General features: G+C 37.9%; 1 long non-coding RNA gene across 1 annotated transcript in view; it reads right to left on the bottom strand.

The window, feature by feature from the left end:
- Window positions 1-4,576: 4,576 nt before the first annotated feature.
- LOC106082810 (uncharacterized) overlaps window positions 4,577-26,392 on the bottom strand; it is a 40,548-nt gene continuing 18,732 nt past the window's right edge. Inside the window, exons 2-3 of the long non-coding RNA XR_009398092.1 lie at window positions 7,826-7,993; window positions 4,577-4,780 (exon numbers count right to left, since the gene is read on the bottom strand). This is a non-coding gene — a long non-coding RNA (uncharacterized LOC106082810). The remainder of the gene's footprint in view (window positions 4,781-7,825; window positions 7,994-26,392) is intronic.

Raw genomic sequence — 26,392 nt, 5'->3', positions numbered from 1 at the left:
TTGTATTTTTAAAAGCATCCATATTAAATAAATTACAATCCAAAAAAATATGTCAGATAAAGACTTATTTTTAAGGTTATTTTAAACAAGTAAGTATAAACAGGGAAACTTTCACTTTCTATGTGTATCTAGTTTGTGAAAAAATAATCCAGATATCCGCAAGAAATTTTTCAAAAGCTCACTTTTTGCAAATAGCTACTTAACGCCCAAAATCTCTCTCTTCGTATGTAAACTACGTGTCCATACCTTTCGAATGGTATACCGCTAGCCTCTCTACCGCCAACAGAACGAAAGTTAGAAGCTCAAGAAGTTGAGTTTAAATTTTTGAAAAATCAAAAAATCCATTTTCCAAGAAACCAAAACACCACTAGATGGCGCTGCCTTACCGCACATGGTAGGGTTGCCAAGTTTTGAGCAGAATTTTTTTAAAAAAATGTTAAAACTTGAATAACTTTTGAATGGAGAAAGATATTAACACAATTCAAACGGCGCTGGGAAGAGCAAGAGATTTACTTTCATCAACTGTCAAAAGTATGCCAAGAGAAAGCGGCGTTAGTAGTAGGGTACAGTAGGAACTTTCTCGGAGAAAAAAGCACAAAAAGCAATGACAACTGCTTGAATCATCTTAAAAGCGATGCCAAACGAGAGCTTAGAATACTTATTTTATTCTCCTATTATATCCTGAATATATAAGAAACATATTAATTACAATAAAAAAAAATTATGTTTCTAGTGGGTATTCCTAAAATAATGCGCTAAAGGTGTATTATATTGAAACTAATTAACACTGTAATAAACTAGAAGTATGAGCCTTTAAAATGATGTATAACTCAAGAAAATATGTTCAAAAAATCCATAACTATAGGATTTACAACCCAGTTTAAAATACTGAGACGCATTTAACTTTTTATTAAAGCCTTATACAACTTCAAACCTCTATATCTCTGGAAATCGGCAATAGATTTGAATCATGTAAAATGTATATTAAAGAGGGAAAAATACTCTTGCCATTTATATCCATTTCATTAACGACGAACAACAAATCTTGAAGGTATCTTACTTCAGACAAAATGCTCAATAACGCCCCTTTCTATGCTTACTTTCCACAAATCACCATTTGAACTCAAACTACATCCTCATAGCTTTCGAATGGTATATCGTTTATTACCCTACCTCTATTAGAACGGCAGTTACAAGCTTTAGAAGTTAAGTTTAAAATTTTGAAAAATCAAAAAATCGATTTTCCAAAAAATCAAAATACCACTAGATGGCGCTGCCTTACCGCACATGGTAGGGTTGCCAAGTTTTATGCAGAAATGTTTAAAAAATGTTTTCAAACTTGAATAACTTTTGAAGGGAAGGAGATATTAAAATAATTCAAACGGTTTTGGGAAGACTAAGAGATTGGCTATTGAGAAGTATGTCAAGGGACAGCTGGGTTAGTAGAAGGGAACAGTAGGAACTTTGTCAACCAAAAAGGTATACTATTCAATTAAAATGCTTGAATAATCTTCAAATCTTCGCAAACGAAAGCTGAGAATGTATTTTTCGTCCGCCTACTTTATGACGAATATATGAGGTATTTCCAGATTTGCGGTTTGTCGTTATTGAAATGGATGCCAATAGCAAGAGTATTTTTCCCTCTTTAATGAAATAAATATTCTAAGTTATCGTTTGGCATAGCTTCAAAGATGATTCAAGCATTTTTCATTGCTGTTTGTGCTATTTTCTATGATAAAGTTCTTACTGTTCCCTACTACTAACTCCGCTTTCCCTTGGCATACTTTTGACAGTTGACGGTAGTAAATCTCCTGTGCTTTCTAAAACCATTTGAATTATTTTAATATCTCTTTCCATTCAAAAGTTATTCAAGTTTTAAAAATGGTAAGGCAGCGCCATCTAGTGGTGTTTTGGTTTTTTGGAAAATCGATTTTTTGATTTTTCAAAAATTTAAACTTAACTTCTAAAGCTTGTAACTTGCGTTCTAATGGCGGTATGGTGACAAACGATATACCATTCGAAAGCTATGGAGATGAAGTTTGAGTTTAAATGGTGTTTTTTGGAAACATAAGCATAGAATGGGGCGTTATTGAGCATTTTGTGAAAAGTATGATAACTTCCAGATTTGTGGTTTGTGTTTATTAAAATGGGTATAAATAGAAAAAGGATCTTTGTCTCTTTAGACTACTTTTTATTTCATTGCAATCGGTTGTCTATTTTTAGAGATACGGGGGTTGTTATTTGGTTAGAGGTAGTTCAAAATTAAAATCTATAACTTTTGTGATTTTGAAGATTTTTTTTGGGTTATTTAGACACGATGTCTAGAGGTGGTTAGAGGTCTTAAGACCTTATTTATAGCAGAGTTAAATGAGTTGTAAAATGTATCCATTTACTATTTTTATTTTATTATATTTTTTGGAAAAACTGCCAAGGAACCACTTTTTTGTTTTGCAATTAAAAAATAACTCATACATGTGCCATCAAGTAGGCGGACGAAAAAATCATTATCAGCTTTTGTTTGCCAAGATTTAAAGATTATTCAAACATTTTTCATTGAATTGTATAAAGTTTTCGTTGACAAAGTTCCTACAGTTCCCTACTACTAACCCAGCTGTCGGTGGGCATACCTCTAACCCATTTCGATAGTAAATCTCTTGTTCTATCCAAAACCGTTTGAATTGTTTTAATATCTCTTTCCATTCAAAAGTTATTCAAGTTTTAAAAATGGTTTAAAAATTTCTGCACAAAACTTGGCAACCCTACCATGTGCGGTAAGGCAGCGCCATCTAGTGGTGTTTTGGTTTTTTGGAAAATCGATTTTTTGATTTTTCAAAAATTTAAACTTAACTTCTAAAGCTTGTAACTTGCGTTCTAATGGAGGTATGGTGACAAACGATATACCATTCGAAAGCTATGGAGATGAAGTTTGAGTTTAAATGGTGATTTGTGGAAAAGTAAGCACAAAAAAGGGAGTTATTGAGGATATTGTGAAAAGTAAGATAACTTTAAGATTTGTGGTTCATGTTTAATGAAATGGGTATGAATAGAAAGAGGATCTTTGCTTCTTTAGGCTACTTTTTATTTCATTCAAATCGGTTGTCTATTTCTAGAGATATGGGGATTATTTGCTGAAAGGTTTTTTCTAAAGTAAAATCTATAACTTTTGCCATTTTTAAGATATTTTTGGGTGAGTTAGACTTCATTTCAAAGGTCTAGAGACCTTATTTATAGCAGAGTTAACTCAGTTGTAAAATCTATCCTTTTACTATTTTTATTTTATTATTATTTTAGAAAAACTGCCAGGGAACCACTTTTTTGTTTTGTAATTAGAAAATAACTCACACCTTCAGCAGATAGTAGGCGGACGAAAAAATCATTATCAGCTTTTGTTTGCCAAGATTTGAAGATTATTCAAACATTTTTCATTGAATTGTATAACGTTTTCGTTGACAAAGTTCCTACTGTTCCCTACTACTAACGCCGCCATTTCATGGCATACTTTTTACAGTTATCGATAGAAAATCTCTTGTTCTATCCAAAACCGTTTGATTTGTTTTTATATCTCTTTCCATTCAAAAGTTATTCAAGTTTCAAAAATTAGTTAAAAATTTCTGCCCAAAACTTGGCAACCCTGCCATGTGCGGTAAGGCAGCGCCATCTAGTGGTGTTTTGATTTTTTGGAAAATCGATTTTTTGATTTTTCAAAAATTCAAACTTAACTTCTAAAGCTTGTAACTTCCGTTCTAATAGAGGTAGAGTGACAAGCGATGTACCATTGGAAAGCTCTAGGGATGTGGTTTGTGTTTCAATGGTAAATTTCGAAGAAATAAATTTCACAATCGGCATTATGAAGCATTTTAGAAAAAGTGTGATTTGTCGCAGAATGCTTACATGTTTTTCAAAAATCCGCTACTTTAGGAAAGAGGATGTTTGCCTCTTTAGCATACTTTTTACTTCATACAAATCGATTGAAATTTTCTCAAGCTATTAAAGCTCAAAGTTGGTAATAAACCTTTTGTCAGCCAAAATGGGGAATATGTAATAGGAACTTTACTAAGAACATAACTTTTAGAGTTTTTAAGATATATTCGTAAATAATACCTTATTTTAACTGTGTGAAGATTTTGTTTGTTATATTGTTGACAGTTTAAACTTTGAGCCAACTGTATATATTGTATTGGGTTGCCCAAAAAATAATTGCGGATTTTTCATATAGTCGGCGTTGACAAATTTTTTCACAGCTTGTGACTCTGTAGTTGCATTCTTTCTTCTGTCAGTTATCAGCTGTTACTTTTAGCTTGCTTTAGAAACAAAAGTGTGAAAAAGTATATTTGATTAAGGTTCATTCTAAGTTTTATTAAAAATGCATTTACTTTTTTTTAAAAAATCCGCAATTACTTTTTGGGCAACCCAATAATTTATTCATTATACTTACTTATCCTTTATAGCAGCAAATATAAGAAACAATATTGGTTTTATTTTCTTTTATAGTTTATTGAAATGGAAAAATCTTAAAAATATGTACAATTTATTATTTTAATTTTAATTAGAAATAAACAAACTATTCTCATGGAAGTCCAAAGATGTCAAAATATACAACTTTCATCTCTCATCTTTTCAGAATATCACAAACTTGGCTTTTATCGAACAATTGTACATCCAACTCCAACATATAACGGCAGCAAGAACGCATGCATGACAGAATGCAGCAGAATGGGGCAGAATTTAAGGCAAAAAATTTGGTGCAACCATTGGAAATGCATTCCGCCTTGATGTATGGCTTTAAAAGAAATAGAAGAATAGTATTTAAGTAAATGTATTTCTTTGTTAATATTCTAAATTTGTAGTACAAGGATTAAAAGTATTAAAAAATTCTAAAACAGAACATTTGATGTATTTTTTTTTTTTTTTGAAAAATTATTGACTTCCAAGTTGAAAGTCCGGAATTATCTCGGGTACCCACCACCATGGATTCCGCTAAAAATGTACTCTTATTAACTAAGTTTGTATTTGAATTATTTTGGCCTCAAGAAGTCATATCGGTATTTCTATCACCATATTGGATTTCATTTCGTATCAAACTTGGCTCTGATGTTATAAGTCATGATATAGGGTGGGTTTCGGGCCAAATTTCAGCCAAATCAGTTGAAAATGTTGGCTTCTAAGGGGTGAAGAAGTCAAATCCGGGGATAGTTTATTATAGGGGCTATATCTGTTTATAGACTGATTCAGATCATACTAGGCATGAATGTTGAAAGTCATAACACAAGTCTTTGTTCCAAATTTCAGCCAAATCGGATGAAAATTGTAGCTTCTAAGGGTTCAAGAAGTCAAATCCGGGATTCGATTTTTATAGGGGATATATCTGTTGATAGACCGTTTCGGATCATACTTGACATGGATGATGGAAGTCATAACTCAAGTCTTCGTTCCAAATTTCAGCCAAATCGGATGAAAATTGAAGCTTCTTAGGGCTCGATATACCCACCAGTATACATGTTAGCCACCTTTCGTCATAATCCGGTTTAAAAATTCATAAATTACGCACCCATAGCAACTTTATTGAAACATGGTCCGATTTGGACCAAATTCGACACGTATTTTGAGAAGTCTAATAAGAACAAGTCATTGTTTAATTTTTTAGAACAAAATATAGGTCTTTTAGGTAGCCATATGCAAATATAGACCGATCTGAACCGTATACGAGAAGAATGTCGGACAGCTTAATATAAGTCACCGTGTCCAATTTCAGCGAAATCGGAATATAAATGTGCTTTTTATGGGGCCAAAATTTTAATTCGAGAGATCGGTCTATATGGCAGCTATATCCAAATCTGAACCGATCTGGGCCAAATTGAAGAGGGCTCTTGGAGGGCCTAACACAACTCACTGTCCCAAATTTAGGCGAAATCAGACAATAAATGCGCCTTTTATGGGCCCAAAACCTTAAATCGAGAGATCAGTTTATATGGCTGCTATATCCGAATCTGGATCGATCTAAGAAAAATTGAAGAAGGATGTCGAAGGGCCCAACACAACTCACTGTCCCAAATTTCGACGAAATCGGATTATAAATACGCCTCTTATGGGCCTAAAACCTTTAATCGAGAGATCGGTCTTTATGGCAGCTATATTAAAATCTGGACCGATCTGAGAAAAATTGAAGAAGGATATCGAAGGGCCCAACACAACTCACCGTCCCAAATTTCCGCGAAATCGAACAATAAATGCGCCTTTTATGGGCCCAAAACCTTAAATCGAGAGATCAGTTTATATGGCAGCTATATCCAAATCTGGATATAACAACTCACGGTCCCAAATTTCAGCTAAATCGGATAATAAATGTGGCTTTTATGGGCCTAAGACCCTAAATCGGAGGATCGGTCTATATGGCAGCTATATCCAAATCTGATCCGATGAGGGCCAAATTGACGAAGGATGTCGACTGACCTAACACAACTCACTGTCCCAAATTTCAGCAAAATTGGATAATAAATGTGGCTTTTATGGCCTAGGACCCTAAATCGGCAAATCGGTCTATATGAGGGCTATATCAAGATATAGTCCGATATAGCCCACCTTCGAACTTAGCCTGCTTATGAACAAAACAAGAATCTATGTAAAGTTTCAGCTCAAAATCTCTATTTTTAAAGATTGTAGCGTGATTTCAACAGACGGACGGACATGAGGGTGGACGGACGGACAGACAGACGGACGGACGGACATGAGGGTGGACGTGGCTAGATTGTCTTAGATTTTTACGGCGATCAAGAATATATGTACTTTCTAGGGTCGGAAATCGATGTGTTGCAAACTGAATGACAATATGAATGTACCCCCATCCTTCGGTGGTGGTTTTTTCAATAACGACTAATCAATGAGTATACCTTTTTTTAACCAAAAAATGCCAAAAATACACTTTTTTCACATTTTTTTTTACTTACAAACTGCATAACTTTTAACTGAATAATCCGATATAGAGTAAAGTAAATTTTGAAAATCGGCCCACAAACAAAGATTTGGCAGCCCTAACAAATCTTTGAAATACCGAAGAGAGAAACTTTAGGGGCCTTCCGAAAGGCACCCGAACAACCTAGGGCTTTGAAAATTTGCACCCGTTGTTGCTAACAGACCATTCTAAATTTCAAAGAGAGATATCTACAAACGGCATATTTTTTACTATTTTTTTTTTCGGTTCTATCCCACTGTGCGATGGACCCAACCTTACTCAACCTCTAGAACAAAATCTCGTCGAAAGACATTTTTGAATTGCAAAGCCTGCTAGATAACAAGGCATCAACTATCCTCTTATGAAAGAAAACGCGGTAACCTACAACAACCTAATATGGCATTTCAAGATGTTAACAACCCTTCGAGGGTTCGTTAAGTAAACATAGCTGCAGTTGCCACAGAATTCAACATTAGGAACAGTTTGTTGTTCTTCAGAGGCTAGAAAGATTAAATGCTTAAGTGAAGCTTTGAGTTTTTCCCCCCTCTTTAAATATCTGAATTTTCGATGGTTGATGGAATTGGTATTATGTCGTCGGTATGGAAGCTTTAAATGGAAAATTTTTGGGAAAATGTTTGCACATTCAAATTGTCTACTAGCGCCCCGATAGACGTGTCTCTCTGTTTGAATTAGATTGCCACTATAACCTAACCCAACACTAAACACTAAATTAACTCCTAAATTTAATTTTGCTTAATTTTATCTAGATTTTTAATCCATGAGTTTCTCAATTTTCTTCTCATTTAGCCAATAAAGCTTGCAAACATTTCCTTTATGTATCATAAAAATGTGTGATGATTATTAATTTTTACTAACCTCCTTGTTCCTTTGTTTCATCCTACTCATGAAACCGAAATCCTTATGCCTCTACGACAAACACGTGCCAGTTTGCTTTGTTTCTGTTTTTGTTTTTTTTGTTGACTTTTCTTGGCCTCTGTTTCGGCCACAACTCCACATGTTTCTTGCCCAGCACAGTCATAGCCTCTGAAATGGTTAAATTGAAACCAGAAGTAAAGATTAGTCATTAATCACCATAATATAAACAACCTAACTCATAATCGTCTATAAAGAGGTGTGTGCGTGTGTACGTGTGTATGTGTGTGGGTGTATAAATCTGACTATCACATAATTTCTTCATGTGCCAGAAACTCCAACACTGAGACCACAAGCCACAACGTGACATCTGGTTGTATGGGATAAGAACTCATTAAAATAATCGAGTTATGAATGAGCACAGGAAGTCCGTAAGCCTTGGGCCCCCCTCGTTGCCATGCTTGGTACACAGTACCTAGGAAGCTAAAAAGTGGTACACCAGTACTTTGTACTCCACTTCCTTTTTTATACATACCCCCCCAAACACACACTCATACAGAAATTTTGCTAGTCGTTTAAGTGTTTCCTGGTCTTTTGTTATTTCTAATTTTAAGTCCAACCAGTCTGCTTGAAAAATATTCCTTGTTAGCATAGGGTATAGGTGGGAGGGTTTGAGTGTATGTGTGTGTGTGTGGCAGGAAGAAAGCTGGAAACTTAGTATGAGTGGTTTTTGGCTGAGTGGGCCATAAAATATTTTAATAACAAATATTTAATAAACAGATTTGTTTACAGTATCTCTAATGGTCCTCCTCAATGATGCCCCATAACAATTGGTTGCTAAGAATTCGCCAGCAACTTTTCCTACACACGCACACACACACAGACAGCAACACAAAAAGACAAAACAAGTAACCAGGCATTCAGGCATTGTCATCGTAACAAATGCCTGGCATTGGTCATAAGTCCCTGATATACACACACACACACACTCTTACCACCACTTCTTACACATACATATACTTCCTACATACACAATAACAATTGAACAACAGAATGGAAAGTTTATTATTAAAAAATATTGGTTCTTAATACTCTAACCGACTTCCTCCCTTTCACCAGGGGAAGGCAGAGCAAGGAATCCTTTTTAGTAAGGAAGAAAGAAGAAAAAAAAAATACATCGCAAGGCCATTGAAAGCCCACGAAAACGTAAAAAAATCTTTTTCAATTTCTTTTTATTTTATTACAATTCTTTGTTCGTCTTTTTCTCCTACTCGTTTCGTTTTTTTTTGCTGCTGTGGCTTCTTCTTTAGTTTAAGTTGGCTGTGGCAAAAACACTTGCCGCAATTTATGTCACAGTTTATGTAGGGCTCCAACTCTTATTCATATTTAGTCCTGCCTGATGAAGTAAATCAAAAAAAGAAAAAAAAAAAACCGGAAAATAAGCCAGCAAAAAAAATGAAAGCGGAAAAACATGTAGCATACCAACACACTTACGCACACACTCATATGCATACAAGGCAAATAGATGTTAAGAAAAACAAAAGCATGTGTGCTGAAATCGTAATATGAAATTGCCTTTTTTTTTGGCAGTTTTTGGGCAAAGACAGTGATGCGAAAAAACCCCAAAAGATACTCATGGTAGTCGATGTTTTTTTTTGTTTTGGTCCCAGTTTTGTATAAATCTGACCTTTAAGAAGCAACTGCTTACAGTCTATAAAGTTAGCTGGAGGGTTTGTTACATCTATGCCCCAGGTCCTTGACAATATCCTTTTGCGGTATTTTTGCATTGTTTAGCAAAAGGGTTTTTGGAATTTCTATTATTTAAAACATTTTCACGTCCATAGATTGAATATTGGCATTGTTGTTTGAATTTGTCAATAATCTTCAAAAAAAAAAAAGGATAACTTTTAAGCTACTTGGCTACTTTGCATGTGGTCAAAGGCAATAAGTTTTGAATCAATCATTAAAGATAACTGGGAATAATTTGATAGAGAAAAATTAAGTGAATTTCCTTGATCGAAATATTTGGGTAGTGATTTCGACGCAAAGAAGCCAAACTTCAGAATGAAACTAGTTTTACACCAATTCCTTTGGTTTAAGAAATTTTACTTCATATAAGGAAATTGTGTCCTTAATTAAAGTACATAGATCCTTCATTAAGGAGGGTTTCCTTGATCGAAATACTTGGGTAATGATTTTGAGGCAAAGAAGCCAAACTTTAGAATGAGGATATTATAAAAAAAGACTAGTTTTATACCAATTCCTTTGGTTTAAGAAATTTTACTTCATATAAGGAAAATGTGTCTTTCATTAAAGTATAATAGATCCTTCATTTAAGAGGGTTTCCTTGATCGAAATACTTGGGTAATGATTTTGAGGCAACGAAGCAGGACTACAGAATGAAGATCGTATCAAAAATGCCTAGTTTTACACCAATTCCTTTGGTTTAAGAAATTTTACTTCATATAAGAAAATTGTGTCTTTCATAAAAGTATAGTAGATCCTTCATTTAAGAGGGTTGCCTTGATCGAAATACTTGGGTAATGATTTTGAGGCAAAGAAGCAGGACCACAGAATGAAGATCATATCAAAAATGCCTAGTTTTACACCAATTCCTTTGGTTTAAGAAATTTTACTTCATATAAGAAAATTGTGTCTTTCATAAAAGTATAAAAGATCTTCCACTTAAGAGGGTTTCCTTGATCGAAATACTTGGGTAATGATTTTGAGGCAAAGAAGCAGGACTACAGAATGGGGATCTTATAAAACAATGCCTAGTTTTACACCAATTCCTTTGGTTTAAGAAATTTTACTTTATATTAGGAAATTGTGTCTTTCATTAAAGTATAATAGATTCTTCATTTAAGAGAGTTTTTCTTAATCGAAATACTTGGGTAATGATTTTGAGGCAAAGAAGCAGAATTCCTTTGGTGTAAGAAATTTTACTTCATATAGGAAAATTGTGTCTTTCATTAAAGTATAAAAGATCCGTAATTTTTTGTCTTATTATAATAAGTCTTGTCTCTGTCTTGTCTGTCTTGTTTGTCTTGTCTGTAGTGTCTGTCCACCTGTTTGTCCGTCTGTCTATCTGTCCATCTCTGCTTAGATATGGACACAGCTGCCATTTTTAACCTACTCAGAGCTATAGTCTAGGCCAAAAGTGGTCATATCGAGAAAAAGTCCAAAATTTTTGTAATTTTAATCAATAAAAAATATTTTCACTCAAAGACGCCCTACATATCCTGTTTTTTCATTCGCTTGCTTGTACTACCCATAAAACTCCCCATTTAAGGGCTTTAAAAATTCGCTATAAGCCAAAGTTTTTGAAACTTTGCTATGTGCCAATTTCAGACTTGGCCTCTTCTAATTTGCATTAGGAAGAGGCAGAGGTTAAAACAAAACCAAAAAAAAAATTAAAGCAAGGCAAAAAAACAAAATAAAAACAGCCACAGAAATGTCATCGCATAAAGTGAATTTCAGGTTTTTGCCTTTTACCCATTTTATTGCACTAGCCAAGTAAATACAAAAGAAAATATCCATTTATTCATTCGCAAAGGCTCTTGCTGGAACATCAAAACTTGGCCAAGCATACTCAACTCCCTTAAGAGCCACGAAACCCGACGACAACAGTAACAAGCATCATTACACAACTATAACTTCCAACTATAGTAACAGCGTGACGACTTGCTGTTTCCTTTTTGCTGCCTAAGTGCTGAGTCTTGATGTCATAGGGAAATTCGTTGTTTGTGTGTGTTTTTGTTTCTTTTTTTCTCCTTTTGACGGGCACCACCTTGAGTAGGATTTTTGGTGAACAAGAGAACAAGAGGTAGAAGATACTTGGCCTGCCAACAAGCCTTGTCAATTTCAAGTAATAAAACTTTACAGCAACATGTTTGCTGGCAAGCACAAGCAACAGCTACAGTAATATTGTACTCGTACAAGTGAAGAAAATCATTTAATATCCAACAATAGCAGGCATAGAGAGAGAGAGAGAGGTGGTAGAGTAAAAGGGCATCTGCCTTGTTAGGCTGGGCGTACAGGCAATACATTTGACTGCCAAGCATTTTTTGGAGAAGTCAAGCCCCTTGCTGTTGGTTTTGTAGCTGCAACCTAAGGGGCTACAACATGATATGGCACACCTTAGCATTAGCAAAATGTTAATGTCTGTTGCGTTTGTTTTTGTTGTCATTCCGTTTGTTCTTGAAACTCCCCAGGTTTATGTTATTGTTGCTGTTTGTGCCGCTGTTGAATGTCCTTGCCATTTTGTTGTCTACTTAGACACCAAATAAAAAGTAAAATATTGAAACAACTGTCTTTTGCCGTAGGCCTTCTTTGTTTACACTCGTGCATGCTTTCTCTTTAGAGTATTTCCTTACCAGTTTGCCTGCTAGCTTGTTGGTCACCCAGACTACCAAAGGTGAGTGAAGTGTGTGTGTGTGTGTGTGTGTGTGTGGTAGTTTGAGTTTGAGTTTGAGGATGCTTTTAATGTTGTCTTATTTAAATTAATTTTTGAATAATCTACGCACAACAATAATTTAACAAATGCCTGTTGTATGCGGCATTATTTAATCTTAACCTGGATGCCATTTCCACTCTATCTCTCGCTCTTTTTCACTCTCGCTCACTCACTCATTCCCTTTGCCTTTTCTTGTAATGTGTGGCAAAGGCACAAACGAAAAGGACAAACCGGCCATAAAGTATGCTTAGTTGGCTATGGTGTTGGCATAACGGTCTTATATTGGTGTGTGTGTGTGTGTGAGTCACTGCTATCTTAACTTAAGATGCTAAGACCAAGTGGGTTAAGTCGGTTTTTAAAAAAAAACATTTGTTAGATGGTTTAGATTTAAAAAAGCAAAATTCAGACTAGCGCCCAAGAAACCCAGGGTCAAATTCTGCCGTAAACTCGTTTTTGGATTCCGCTAAAAAGGTATCCTCATTAACTGAGATTGTATTTGAATTATTTTGGTCTCAAGAAGTCATATCGGTACTTAGGTGGCCTATATCACCCAATTGGCCGATTCCAATAAAACTTGGCACTGATGTTGTAACCCTACGGAAATAAGACAAGTCCCAAACCTATCACGGGATAGGTCCTCTGGTGATAGGGACCGGTCCCAGTTTTCGTCCCCTTACATGGAAAAAAAACCTATCACTTTTATAAGGATTTGTCGCTAGAGGTGACGAATTGCCACCTATATTTGTTTATGGACCGATTCGGATCATTCTTGGTGTGAATATTGGAAGTCATAACTCAAGCATTTTTTTCAAATTTCAGCCAAATCGGATGAAAATTGAGGCTTCTAAGGACTCAAGATGTCAAATCTGGGGATCGGTTTATATGGGGGTTATATCTGTTTATAGACCGATTTCGATCATACTTGGCATGGATGTTGGAAGTCATAACTTAAGTCGTAGTTCCAAATTTCAGCCAAATCGGATAAAAAGTGAGGCTTCTAAGGGCTCAAGAAGTCAAATCCAGGGATCGGTTTATATGGGGGCTTTATCTGATTATGGACCGATTCGGATCATACTTGATGTTGGAAGTCATAACTCACATCTCAAGAATTCAAATTCGGGGATCGGTTATACGGGGGCTATATTTGTATATTGACCGATTCGTATCGTGCTTGGATGTGCGAATTCGTAACTCAAGTCTTTGTTCCACATTTTTCCAAATCGGATGGAAATTCAGGTTTCTAAGGGCTCAAGTTGTCAAATCTGGGGATCGGTTTATATAGGGGATATATAGACCGATTCGGGTCATACTTGGTGTGGATGTTGGAAGTCATAACTCAAGTCTTTCAGCCAAATCGGATGGAAATTTAGGCTTCTAGGGGCTCAAGAAATCAAATAGGGGAATCGGTTTATATGGTGGCTATATCCAAATCTGAAACGATATGGCCCACTTCCCATCCCCAACGACCTACATCAATAAGAAATAAAATTTCAAATTTTGCCCATGAACATTCCACTTAGGAACAGGGCAAACTTCTCAAATATCTATGAGGGCAGTCTGATTCAAGTCTAAGCTCAATATTAAGGGGCCTCCTTTTTATAGTCAAGTCCGAACGGCGTGCCGCAGTGCGACACCTCTTTGGAGAGAAGTTTTACATGGCATAGTACCTCACAAATGTTGCCAGCATTAGGAGGGAAAACCACCACTGAAAAATGTTTTTTCTGATGGTCTCGTTAGGATTCGAACCCGGTCGTTCTTCGTTCAGCGTCGGCGGACATGCAAACCTTTGCGCTACGGTGGCCTACTTCAATAAGAAGTATCTGTGCAAGATTCAGCGGTGGTTTTCCCCTCCTAATGCTGGCAACATTTGTGAGGTACTATGCCATGTAAAACTTCTCTCCAAAGAGGTGTCGCACTGCGGCACACCGTTCGGACTCGGCTATAAAAAGGAGGCTCCTTATCATTGAGCTTGAAACTTGAATCGGACTGCACTCATTGATATGTGAGAAGTTTGCTCCTGTTCCTCAGTGGAATGTTCATGGGCAAAATTTTGTTTTTTTTTTTTTTTTGAATCTCAAAAGGGCCTCCCTCATTCTTTCTCAGTGGTCTTCAGTAAAGTCTCCTGAATCAAATCATCCGATAAATTTCAGCTTACAAACTTTCACCACTTTCATATTTTGGTTTATTTGGTAAAAAAATTATTTTTCGGCCCCTGCTTGGAAACAGGGCAAAAAACTCATTTAAAGTGGGATTCTAGCATATCAAAATATTCTAAAAAAAAGGTTCGCCGGAAAATTCTACTATAGTCCTCTGAATACACCAAAACATAAAATTTTACATAAACATCGGAAATCATTAAAACGGAAAACACAATTCAGGGATAAAGACATATTGTAAGTTAGAGTAAACTCCTTCTATAGGCTTAAGAACACTCAAATCAAGATTTTGGTTTACATTAGAGCTAAAACAGGTTATATACCGATGTGGACCATATTTGGTGGAGTTTTTGAGAGTCATAGCAGAATTCATTGCGCAAATTTTCGGCCTAATTGGAAAATAATTGCACCCTATGGAGGCTCAAGATGTTAAATCGGGAGATGGGTTTACATGGGAGCTATATCAGCTTATAGACCGATTTGAACCATACATGTGGTGGTCGTTAAGATCCTTAATGGATGTCATCATGCATCATTTCAGGCAAATTGGGTAGTAATTGCGACGCCTGACGGCAAAGAAAGTTCAAGCGATGGATCGGTTTATATGGGACCTGTATCAGCTTATAGACCGATTTGAACCATACTCCAATTTCTTCTATGTTACACTCAAATATACCTCTGTGCAAAATTTTAAAGCTCCATGTTAACTCTAACTATTTTTGTCCAACGAATACACTAAGAGCTAACATTACGCGGTGGTCTCTAATTAATCATTGCCTCTAAAAACTCGACTTAGCCTTTTTGTATTGGAAGAAAACGATATCAAACACATTGTTATAATGAAATGTTATCATGAACTTCTTTCTTTTCAGCAGAGTTTCCTCTTCCTCCCTAATGGTTCTTTACTTCTGCTATACACATACTTTTGTGTATTGTGATGGCATGTGCTTTTGAATGTATGATGTATGTAATATCCCCATTAAGCTGGTACATACCCATACACAAAAATATGTATCATCGTAAATATACCGACAGTTTATAATACTTTTGGGGAGTACCTCAATTTCGTACAGTGCAATGATGATGATTTCTGAAATGTTACATTTACATAGAGACGGAGAAGTAGGATTTCATGCCAAAGGTTTTAAAGAAATTTGATATTAACTGATAATTAACTTGTTCTGTAAACGCTAGGGGGTTCTTAGGAATACTAAGATGTTAGATAATAATGGCATTTGATGGATTTCAACTTTAATTACAAAAGAAATGGAAATGAATGCAAAAATAACAAAAAAATTTAAAATTTTCCCATCAACATGGCATTAAGGAACAGGTGCCAACTTTTCATACATATATCAATGAGTGCTGTCCGATTCAAGTTTAAGCTTTATAATAAGGAGCCTTCTTTTTCTAGGCAAGTGCGAACGGCGTGCCGCAGTGCAACAACTCTTTGGAAAGAAGTTTTTATTTATGGGTTGCCCAAAAAGTAATTGCGGATTTTTCATATAGTTGGCGTTGACAAATTTTTTCACAGCTTGTGACCCTGTAATTGCATTCTTTCTTCTGTCAGTTATCAGCTGTTACTTTTAGCTTGCTTTAGAAAAAAGGTGTAAAAAAAAGTAAGTTTTATTAAAAATGCATTTACTTTATTTTAAAAAATCCGCAATTACTTTTTGGGCAACCATACATGCCAAATGTAAATTTTGCCCATGAACATTCCACTAAGGAACAGGGGCAAACTTCTCACATATCAATGACTGCAATCCGATTAAAGTTTATGCTCAATGATAAGGGACCTCCTTTTTATAGCCAAGCCCGAACGGTGTGCCGCAATGCGTCACCTCTTTGGAGAGAAGCTTTACATGGCATAGTACCTGACAAATGTTGACAGCATTAGGAGGGGAATAGCACTGCTGAAAATTAAAGTTTTTTTCTGATGGTGTCGCCAGGATTCGAACCCATGCGTTTAGCGTCATAGGCGGACATGCTAACCTCTGCGCTACGGTGGCCAGTTTTTACATGGCATGGTACCTTACAAATGTCGCCAGCATTGGGAGGGGATAACCATCCCTGAAAAATTGTTTCTGATATTTTCGCCACTATCCGAACCCAGGCATTCAGTGTCGTAGGCGTGGGTTATCCCTGCTCTCCAAAGAGATGTCGCATTGCGGCACGCCGTTCAGACTCTGCTATAAAAAAGCTTAAAACTTAAATCAGACTGCACTCATTGAAATTGTGAGAAATTTTGCTCCAGCTCCTTATAGAAATGTTCATGGGAACATTTTCATTTGCATGATTTTTATACCCACCACCATAGGATGGGGGTATACTAATTAAGTCATTCCGTTTGTAACACCTCGACCCCATAAAGTATATATTCTGGATCGTCTCAACATTCTGAGTCAATCTAGCCATGACCGGCCGTATGTCAGTCTGTCGAAATCACGATAGCGGTCGAACGCATAAAACTAGCCTCTTGACATTGTGCACTGATACTTCTTTTTGTTGCAGGTTGTTGGGGATTGCAAATGGGTCATATCGGTTTAGGTTTGGATATAGCCCCCATATACACCGATCTCCTATTTTGACTTCTTGAGCCCATAGAAGCCTCAATTTTCATCCAATTTGGCTGAACTTTGGAACAAAGACTGGTGTTAGGACTTCCAGCATGTTAAGTATTATCCTAGTCAGTCTATAAACTGATATAGCCTCCATATAAACCAATCTCCGGATTTGACTGGATCTGAACCAATGGGGTCCATTTGCAATTCGCAGCGATCTACATCGATAAAAACAACCTGTGAAAAATTTCAAGAGGATAGCTTTATGCATACGACCGCTTTCGTGATTTTGACAGACGGAATGACGGACAGGCATGGCTAGATGGACTAAGAATATAAAATTAATTAAAGACCACGATCTGCGGATATGACCCAGGAATGTGCGGACTCTTAATAGAGAAGGGGCCTTATACTCACTGTACATCCGCGTGCTGGAAAAGTACAAGGCAGACATTTTCACCTAAGTGATGGATCGGATGAGGCGTTACAACAACATAAAAAGATGATGCTTTATAATATAGCTGCCATGATACAGCAGATGAAATTGGCTGTGGATTTGTGGTTAGACAGAGATTGGAACATCTGATCTTCAGGATTTTCTACGGTGTATAGAAGACGATACACATTATCAGTCGTATTTGTGCCTACAGCCCACATCCCGACAGAAGACAAGGACGACCAGACCATGGATATATTTTATGAGCGCCTAGAGAGAACATATGAACGCTGCTCCGCACTTGACATTAAAATCGTGGTAGGAGACTTTAATGTCAAGATTGGAAGGAAGAATATCTTTGTTCCAGTAATGGATTGAGACTCATTGACTTCGCCTTGGCAAAAAAACTTGACTGGCTTGACAATTGCTTGCTAAAAGACACCAACAAAGACTGTCACAATGCTACTGAAGCCAAGAAAGTGACTACAGAGCAACACTGCAATCAGCAGCAATGCGTCAATTCCAAAATGGAAGAGCTTGACATGTGTTTTCAAAAAGACAGTGCCATATGCTATACAGCACGCGTAACAATGGACTTATTGAGAGGTGAGTTCGTTGAACATTTTATTTCATGTTGGAGACCGGTCAATTTAGACTATTTTTTATGGGGCTATGTTAAAACTAATGTCCATACAGACAAGTCTTCTTCAATTGATGCATTGGAAGACAATATTGAAGCATTTATTCGTGAGATATCGGCCGAAATGTTGGAAAGAGAATGCCAAAATTGGACTAAGCGGATGAATTGTTTAATCTTCAAACATTAAATAAATTGCACCGTATAATCGATTCAAATAAAGACTTCATGAATTTTTTTGAATTGTATGTTTTTTTGAAAAACTCTCCTATAGCTCTTAAAAAATCACCCTGTGTATGGAAAGAAAAATTTTCCCACCTGATATTATCCAATAGCATAGAGAATAAACTGCCTAGTCAGAGGTCCAAGTAGCATTGGTACGACTGAAAAACAACAAGGCAGCAGGAACCAATGAGTTGCCAGTTGAACTTTTAAGGACTGGAGAAGACAAAAGAAAACACTTTATGCTAAATTTTAGCCAAATCGAATAATAATTGCTCCTCCTAGAGGCTCAAGAAGTTAAGATCCGAGATTGTTTCATACTTAGCACAAGTCGTAGCAAAACATCTCACACAAAATTTCAGCCAAATCGGATAAGAATTGCGCCCTCTAGTGGCTCAAGAAGTCAAAATACAAAATCGGTCTGTAAGGCAGCTATATTTGGTTATCAACTGATTTAGACCATACTTGACACAGTTGTTGGAAGTGTTAACACAGCTGTTGAAAGTCATAGCAAAACACAACGTGCAAAATTTCTGCCAAACCAGATAAAAATTGCGCCCTCTAGTGGCTCAAGAAGCCAAAATCCAAGATCGGTTTATATGACAGCTATATCAAAATATAGACCGATATGACAAATTTACAATCCTAATAGATCTACAGAAATAAGAAGTGTGATCTACACTAATTTGTGCAAAATTTCAAGTGCCTAGCTTTACCTCTTCGAAAGTTTGCGAGTTTTCGACAGACAGACGGACGGACGGACGTACAGATCGGACATGGCTAGATCGACTTAAAATGACATGTCATGTCATGTACCCTTCCCTAAGACAGACAGACGGATGGACGGACGTACAGATAGAAGGACATGGCTAGATCGACTTAAAATGTCATGAAGATTTCGAGGTGTTACAAATGGGATGACAAAATTAGTATACCGCCATCCTATGGTGGAGGATATAAAAATAAATGTGTTGCACTTTATTTGTTCCGAATATACTAAAAAACGGCTCAACCGATTTGCAAGAAATTGCACAGGTGATACATTTTAGCCCCTATATGAAAATAGAGTAATTCGCTTTGTAATATCCGCAAGGGGGGGGCGGGGGGCGGACGCTTCCCCTAACCGCGATTTTCAATAACGATCTGGGAAATGGGAGCATGGATTCAAGTGAAATTTTTTACGCCACTTTATGGTAACCTAAAAACACAAAAATGCTGTAAAACTTTGGGATCAAATAACCGTAGGGGGACGCCCTACCCCAAAACCCACCCAAACGGACATGTTTACCGATTGGGACATATGGGTATCAAATGAAAGGTATTTAAAAGCAGAGTAGGAACATGATATAAAAATTCAACCTCATGTGTCGGGGGCCCGTCCCACCCTCAAAACTCACCCAAAATTTATATGTTTACCGATTGGGACAATATGGGTATCAAATGCAAGGTAATTGGAAGGAGAAGACAAAAGTTACATAAAAATTTGGGATGAAGTCCCAGGGGGCCGCCTTACCCCACAAATCACTCTCAAACGGACATGTGATCAGCCTATATGTTCGTTTCAGGGTGATTTTTGGGGAAGGGACAGTATGGGACTTAAACGAAAGGTACTTGAGAGTCAAAAAGGAAACTTATTTAAAAATTTGGGATCTATTACCAGGTGGGTCACCCCACCCCAAAATTATACACCAAATGTACATAAACACCGAACGGGGCAAGATGGAACTCAACTGAAAGGTTTTTGAGAGTAGAATACGAAAATTTCACAAAAATTTGGGTCAATTCCAGGAGAGTCGCCCCACCCTAAACCTATGCACTAAAAGGACATGTATACCAAACTGGGCAATAAAGGATTTCAATGAAAGTTATTTGAGAGTTATATACGAATTTAGAAAAATTTTAAAATTTTGGATCAAAAAGGGGCCGCAAACATTTAAGGGGTTTGCTTAGCACACTGGGCCAGGCCATCTAGTATTTCATAAAGATTTGTTGATTTTACTATAAATTTTTATTGGTTTAAGTGATAAAATTTTTATGTTTTTATTTGGCTACTTTAATTAGACATTTAAAAAGGAATCCCTCATTGGGTGAAATTTTCCCTTCTCTGTTTCATACAAATGTACGGTTGGATGCACATTCCATCATACACACACACACACACACACACACACACTGCAGCAATGCATTTACATTCTTACATGTGTGTAATATAGTTTACTTCCATTAAAACAGGAAGTTACAATTACTGCGAGCACATAATAAACATGCTTTAGTGTTTTTTTTTTCGTCTCTCATCATAACGTTGCTCTTCTCGTTTTTCTGACTGGCAGTGGCCCACCAAGTAAAAGGAGAAGAGACTCTTCATATTGTCGAGGCGGCTGTTGCTTCTTTTTCCTTTTGAGTTGGGGGAGAATTGGTGATGTTCTCAGCGAGTAAAGTCTACAAGGACGACGAATCTGGCTTCCCCCACATTTTGTTCAACTCCATGGTTGTTTTGTATCTTTGCCAGTGTGATGCGTTTGCTGCTACAACAAATATTAATTAAATTTTTACACACTCCAACAAGGAGACCAACGACGACAACAACCATGCGAAAAAAACTTAATACCAAAGAGCTAAGTAGAGAGGGAGAGAGAGAGAAGGCACAACAGAGAGGGAAAGTATAAAAAAAAAGCAGAGGAAGCACACAATATCACCGGATGACTTGAAATATAAGCCCATTACAGTAAAACATTTGGTAGGGCAAATAAGCAGCAGTAACAGCAAGAGGACCTTCAGCTCTCTGTTACAACTGGGGGAGAGTAAGAAACATGCCACCACCCGCTTATGCTTCGACAACCAACACGAAGTAAAGCTGTTAGCACTTTGCACGTGTTGGTTAGCAGGATGTGTTGCTGTCGTCGTCGTCGTCGTCTACGTCGTTGTACTTGGCAAAAACTCGCATGGTGATGAAATTGCTTCTCATCATAATTTGTTTGGTAGCACGAGTTGTTGTTGTTACGATGTTACGATGTTACTGTTCTTGTTGTTTTTGTCCTTTATGAGCGTGCAGCATAAAAAGTGTTCTCTAAACAATCTTTAAAGTAAGCAGTGCTTCCACAATGAATGTTAGCAAGCAAGGAAATGTGGGCACAGTGTTTTGTTAGAAAAATAAAAAAAGGAATTAGCAATGAAATGGAAAATTTTAAAGACGACCAAGTTCCTATATATTTGAAATGTTAGACCTTTCTCAAGGAAACTGGATTTCTCAAGGAAGTTTTTTGCAAAAGGAGAAATTCTTCCCAACATCTTTAAACACTGTTCCAAGCCCACACAGAAACTGAAAAAGTGTTATGTTTTTAGTACAAGTTGTTAATTTGCTTTAAAGGAGAAACGTGGCACTAAATAAACATCATGACCACCCACCCATCATTAGGAGCTGTGATACGACCTTGCTACACAGGGAATGCATTCAAAGGGGTGGGCCTTTGTTTATTATCCGTGGGTGTTGCAACACCAAACTGACGTATGGTTTCCCAAACACAACATCAATCAAACCAGGACACAACTTGGTAGACTAACAAGCAGCATTTCTTGGACCACCAAAAGAAAAATAATGATGACTTCCAATGGATATATCTTTCTAAGAAGAACCAGAAGAAGAAGCAGCAGCAACATGGCAATACATTAGGAAAATTAAATTGCTTAACTAATGAAGTAGGAAATGATGCATCTCCAGGTCCTAAAGGTGATAAGAACCAAGAAATTGTGGGAGTACGAACTTCATGGCAAGAGATCAGTGGGGATATACGAAAAGCAAGATACAAGGGAAAGCAATAAGAGAACATAAAATAACAAAAAAGAAAAAAAGAAAAAAATTCAAAAATATTTATTCTAAACATGAAAATTTTTAAAACTAAAAAATACAAAAAAGGGCAAATTAAAAAAAAAAAAAATTACTATAACAACCATAAAAAGTTTGTAAGATTTCCACAAAAAAAGTCGTATTTTGTTTGATTGTCTTTTGAGACGAGCTTTATGATCGAAAATGTTTTGCAATAGAAAAGGAAAGCCAGAGATGGCAACACACCAACCAATATGGGACGCGTTTCGTTTTTGGTTAGAAAACTTTTCAGCCATATAAGGTGTGGGGGCTTCAGAGGCCATACTTTCGATATAAGTAAAAATTGCAAATTTTGCCCATGACCGTTTCACTAAGGAACGGGGGCAAACTTCTCCCATATCAATGAGTGCAGTCCGATTCAAGTTTTAAGCTCAATGATAAGGGGCCTCCTTTTTATAGCCGAGTCCGAACGGCGTGCCGCAGTGCGACACCTCTTTCGAGAGAAATTTTACATGGCATAGTACCTCACAAATGTTGCCAGCATTGGGAGGGGAAAACCACCGTTGAAAAATTTTTCTGATGGTCTCGCCAGAATTCGAACCCAGGCATTCAGCGTCATAGGCGGACATGCTAACCGATATAAGTACAACATACTAATAAATGAGCCTTTAATCCTCCACACCTCCAAGCTGGTACTATTGTCTATACTGAGGGAATTGCGCCTTCTCTTAGCTTTCCATCGATGCCAAGTATTTGTAAAAATACCAACCACAAAAGTCCAAACTGAGGCACTAATGCCCAATCACAAAATTTGAAATATCTCGATTTGAGGACATTCGCCGATTCTGCTCCCTTGGCTCTTTCATTTGAGAGCCATTTTTCTGTGTTAATATTTTTCATAAATACCCAAAATGAGCCCCTTAAATTAAAACTATAAAAGCAGACCGAGAAAGCGATCCGAGGCACGACGAATGAAACAGAGGGCTATGCACCGGCAGCGCAATCGAGCGAGAATCAGATCTCCCGAAGAGCATAACACTCTAAAATGCTGAAAAAGACCTTCCCGCTTTCAAGTACTCTGGGAAAACCAAGCCAATCCTCCGGCAATGGAGATTCCAGTGTCCTCTCGCAATGGAGATTCCAGACAGTATACTCTGGGAAAATCAAGCCAGTCCTATCGCAATGGGGATTCCAGACAGTGTCCTGCGGAAGGAAGCAAAATGGGAGCAGGAATGAAGGAAGCGCGCACGGTCCCTGTGTCTTCAAAGAGGACTGCGAATTCCAAAAGGAGGCCACAGCCACCACGGAAGGGGAAGATGGCACAGAAAAATACGACCTAATGCGAAAGATAGACATCCTCCAGCTCATAAAGGCGACGGTCTTCATCAAGGAATGGGGCAGTAAATTTGCGATGGAACGCATGTTGGGATTCTTGAGCAAGCAAAACCAAGATTTGGTGGCAAAGAAGTGGGAGGTCTTTCATCGGGAGGAGAAAGAGGAAGGAACTCACCTTGTGGTTGGCTTTGATCCAGTCTCAGTGATAAGTCTGGCTAAGACTTAAGGCCTGGCGCACTAAGGCAGCAAGGCTGTCTGTTTCGAGATTGGGAAGACTAGGATAGGCAAAAATACTCATATTGAGACAGAGGCAGAGGGCTGACGACGAGACCATCACTGATTGCCCCAATAATGAGAAGACTAGGAATGGGAAGACTAGGATAGGCAAAAATCCTCATATTGAGACAGAGGCAGAGGGCTGACGACGAGACCATCACTGACTGCCCCAATAATGAGAAGACTAGGATAAGCAGTGGCAGAGGGCTGACGACGAGACCATCACTGACTGCCCCAATAAAGAGAAGACTAGGATAAGCAAAGATCCTGATACAAAAACGTTAGACAGTGCAGGGGCGAGAGACTTAGCCTGACAAACCGGGACCCGACGATGGAACCATTACCGACATTAACAATGTGCGGACCGACACACCGATCCAATCCTTAGTACAGTACCGGGTGGACACGGTCCTTAGAGACTGGATAAACCAATATGCTAAGGAACAGGTGGATAAATTGTGTGTCCCATGGGATAAATATAAGGGCACGTCACAGGGTGGCATTTTACCACCACTTCTTTAGGTGACCACCTATTGACCTATGACCTATTACGGATACTGACTGAGGAGGGATTTGAACCCGTCTGCAACGCAGACGATGTTAAAATACTTTTAAGGGTTGAGGATCCGAACGAGCTATGCAGAAGGGCCGAAAGGGTCTTGCATATGGCATATGACTGGGCTAGACCCAGAGGTCTCAATGTTAACCCAGAGAAGACTGAAATATGCCTGTTCACGAGGAAGACGAAGGTGGGCCAATTTAATGCACCACGTTTCCTCAATAAGACGATTTCGATATCTGACAAGGTCAAATACTTAGAAGGCTCTCAGATGATGGGTACTATGTAGACGGGACGTAGGCTCGAAATGGGCCAGAATCCTAGGATAGTCCACTGGCTCTACAGGAGCGTGATTAGACCAATACTTACTTACAGCTCAGTAGTTTGGTGGACTGCTATGGAGAAAAAGTGCAACATAAAGACCATACAACAGGTTCAGCGATGAGGACCACACCCACTGGGGCACTGGAGACTATTCTAGATATCCGACCCATTGACATGCAGATTAAGTGTGAGGCAGCCACTGCGGCTATAAGACTTAAGGTGATGGGAGAATGGATTAAGGATGGGAGCAGCTCATACCATCGCGGTATAATCGAGACGACGATAGGAAACCTGGAAGGATGGGAAGAGGTTTCCGATCGCACACCTGAGATGAACCTTGAAGCCGAGTGCGAGGCACTGCTGCCACCGGCACTGTCTTGGATTGACGGAACCCTCGTATTGCCATCTGAAAGATCATGTTACACTAATGGATCAAAGCTAGAGGACAGAGTGGGACTGGAGGTTTACATTGAGAACCCAGGGACTGACATCTGTTTTAGACTGCCTGACCAAAAAACGGTCCTGCAGGCGGAGATCCGGACGATCACGGTGTGGTGCTAACGCGAGGACGTCGAGTGTGAACATCTTTGCCGACAGTAAAATTGCCATAAGGGCTATAACAATCAGGACCGTAAGGTCACGAACAGTCTTGCAGTGTAAGAAGGAGATTACCGCCTTCTCTGAGGATGAGAAAAATCCGCTTTGTTTGGGCGCCGGGCCATAACGGAGTAAGGGGAAATAAAAAGGCAGACGATTTGGCGGTGAAGGCCAGAGGACAGCCGTCAATAAACTTGGTTAGCCTTTCGGGACGACGAAGTCCGAGTTATGGGAGTGGGCGACGAATGCGCATGCAACCCTGTGGAACAGCGAAACGGTCGGTAAGACGGCGAAAATCCTATGGGTAGATCCAGATCGTGAGAAGACGAGGCTATTACTGAAAGGAACCAAGAAGGAGGTCAGTATAGCTATTGGTATCATAAAGGGACACATAGGACTACCAGCTCAATTATATAAAATCGGTGCGGCAGGTGATAGCATGTGTAGGGCATGCGGGAAAGATGATGCAACTTTGGAGCATTTCCTTTGTCATTGCCGGGCTTTCGCTTCTAACAGATACCGGCACTTAGGTGGAGACACAATACCAGACATTAACCAACTTAGGAGAGTGGTATTGAAAACAATTAAGGATTTGGTAAGTAGCACGGAATTCCCAACTTAAAATTTTCTTTTTAGAGGTTACTTTATAGTTTTTAGAGCGCACAACAAGCCGATTACTGGCTAAGGTGTATGTCCATAGTGGCAAGGGGCGGATCAATATCTGCACCCTCTTTTCAACCTTACCTAACGTAACACTAGTTTCAAAATTTCAATGATTGCTCTTAGGCACAATTGCAAGGCTTTTATTAAACCCCAACAAATACCATTTGCAATAAATTTGTTAACGCTATTCTAACATCGCTCAAAATGAAAGTCCTTCAAATGCTTTTTACTAAACACAAACATTTTCTCAATTCAAAAATCTGGTAGTTTGCCGACCAGCTAAAATAGAGCTTTTAAAAATTGACTTTATTTGCATAAAACTGCATTAAATACCTCACTCACCTCAAATGCCAATAACTTGCCAATGCTTATCTTTACATACATGTGTGTGCGTGTGCATGTGAGTGGCTACTATTCTTGATGAGTTTTTTTTTTTTTCACTCACTACTAACTCAAATAACTCTTAATGAAAGTACTACACATTTGATGTGGATGCTTAGCACAGACATTCATGCAGTGCAACAC

Source organism: Stomoxys calcitrans, chromosome 4, assembly GCF_963082655.1.
Source record: "Stomoxys calcitrans chromosome 4, idStoCalc2.1, whole genome shotgun sequence".
NCBI lineage: Eukaryota > Metazoa > Arthropoda > Insecta > Diptera > Muscidae > Stomoxys > Stomoxys calcitrans.
The sequence above is the reverse complement of the archived record's forward strand: the minus strand, read 5'-3'. Positions and strand labels throughout refer to the sequence as shown.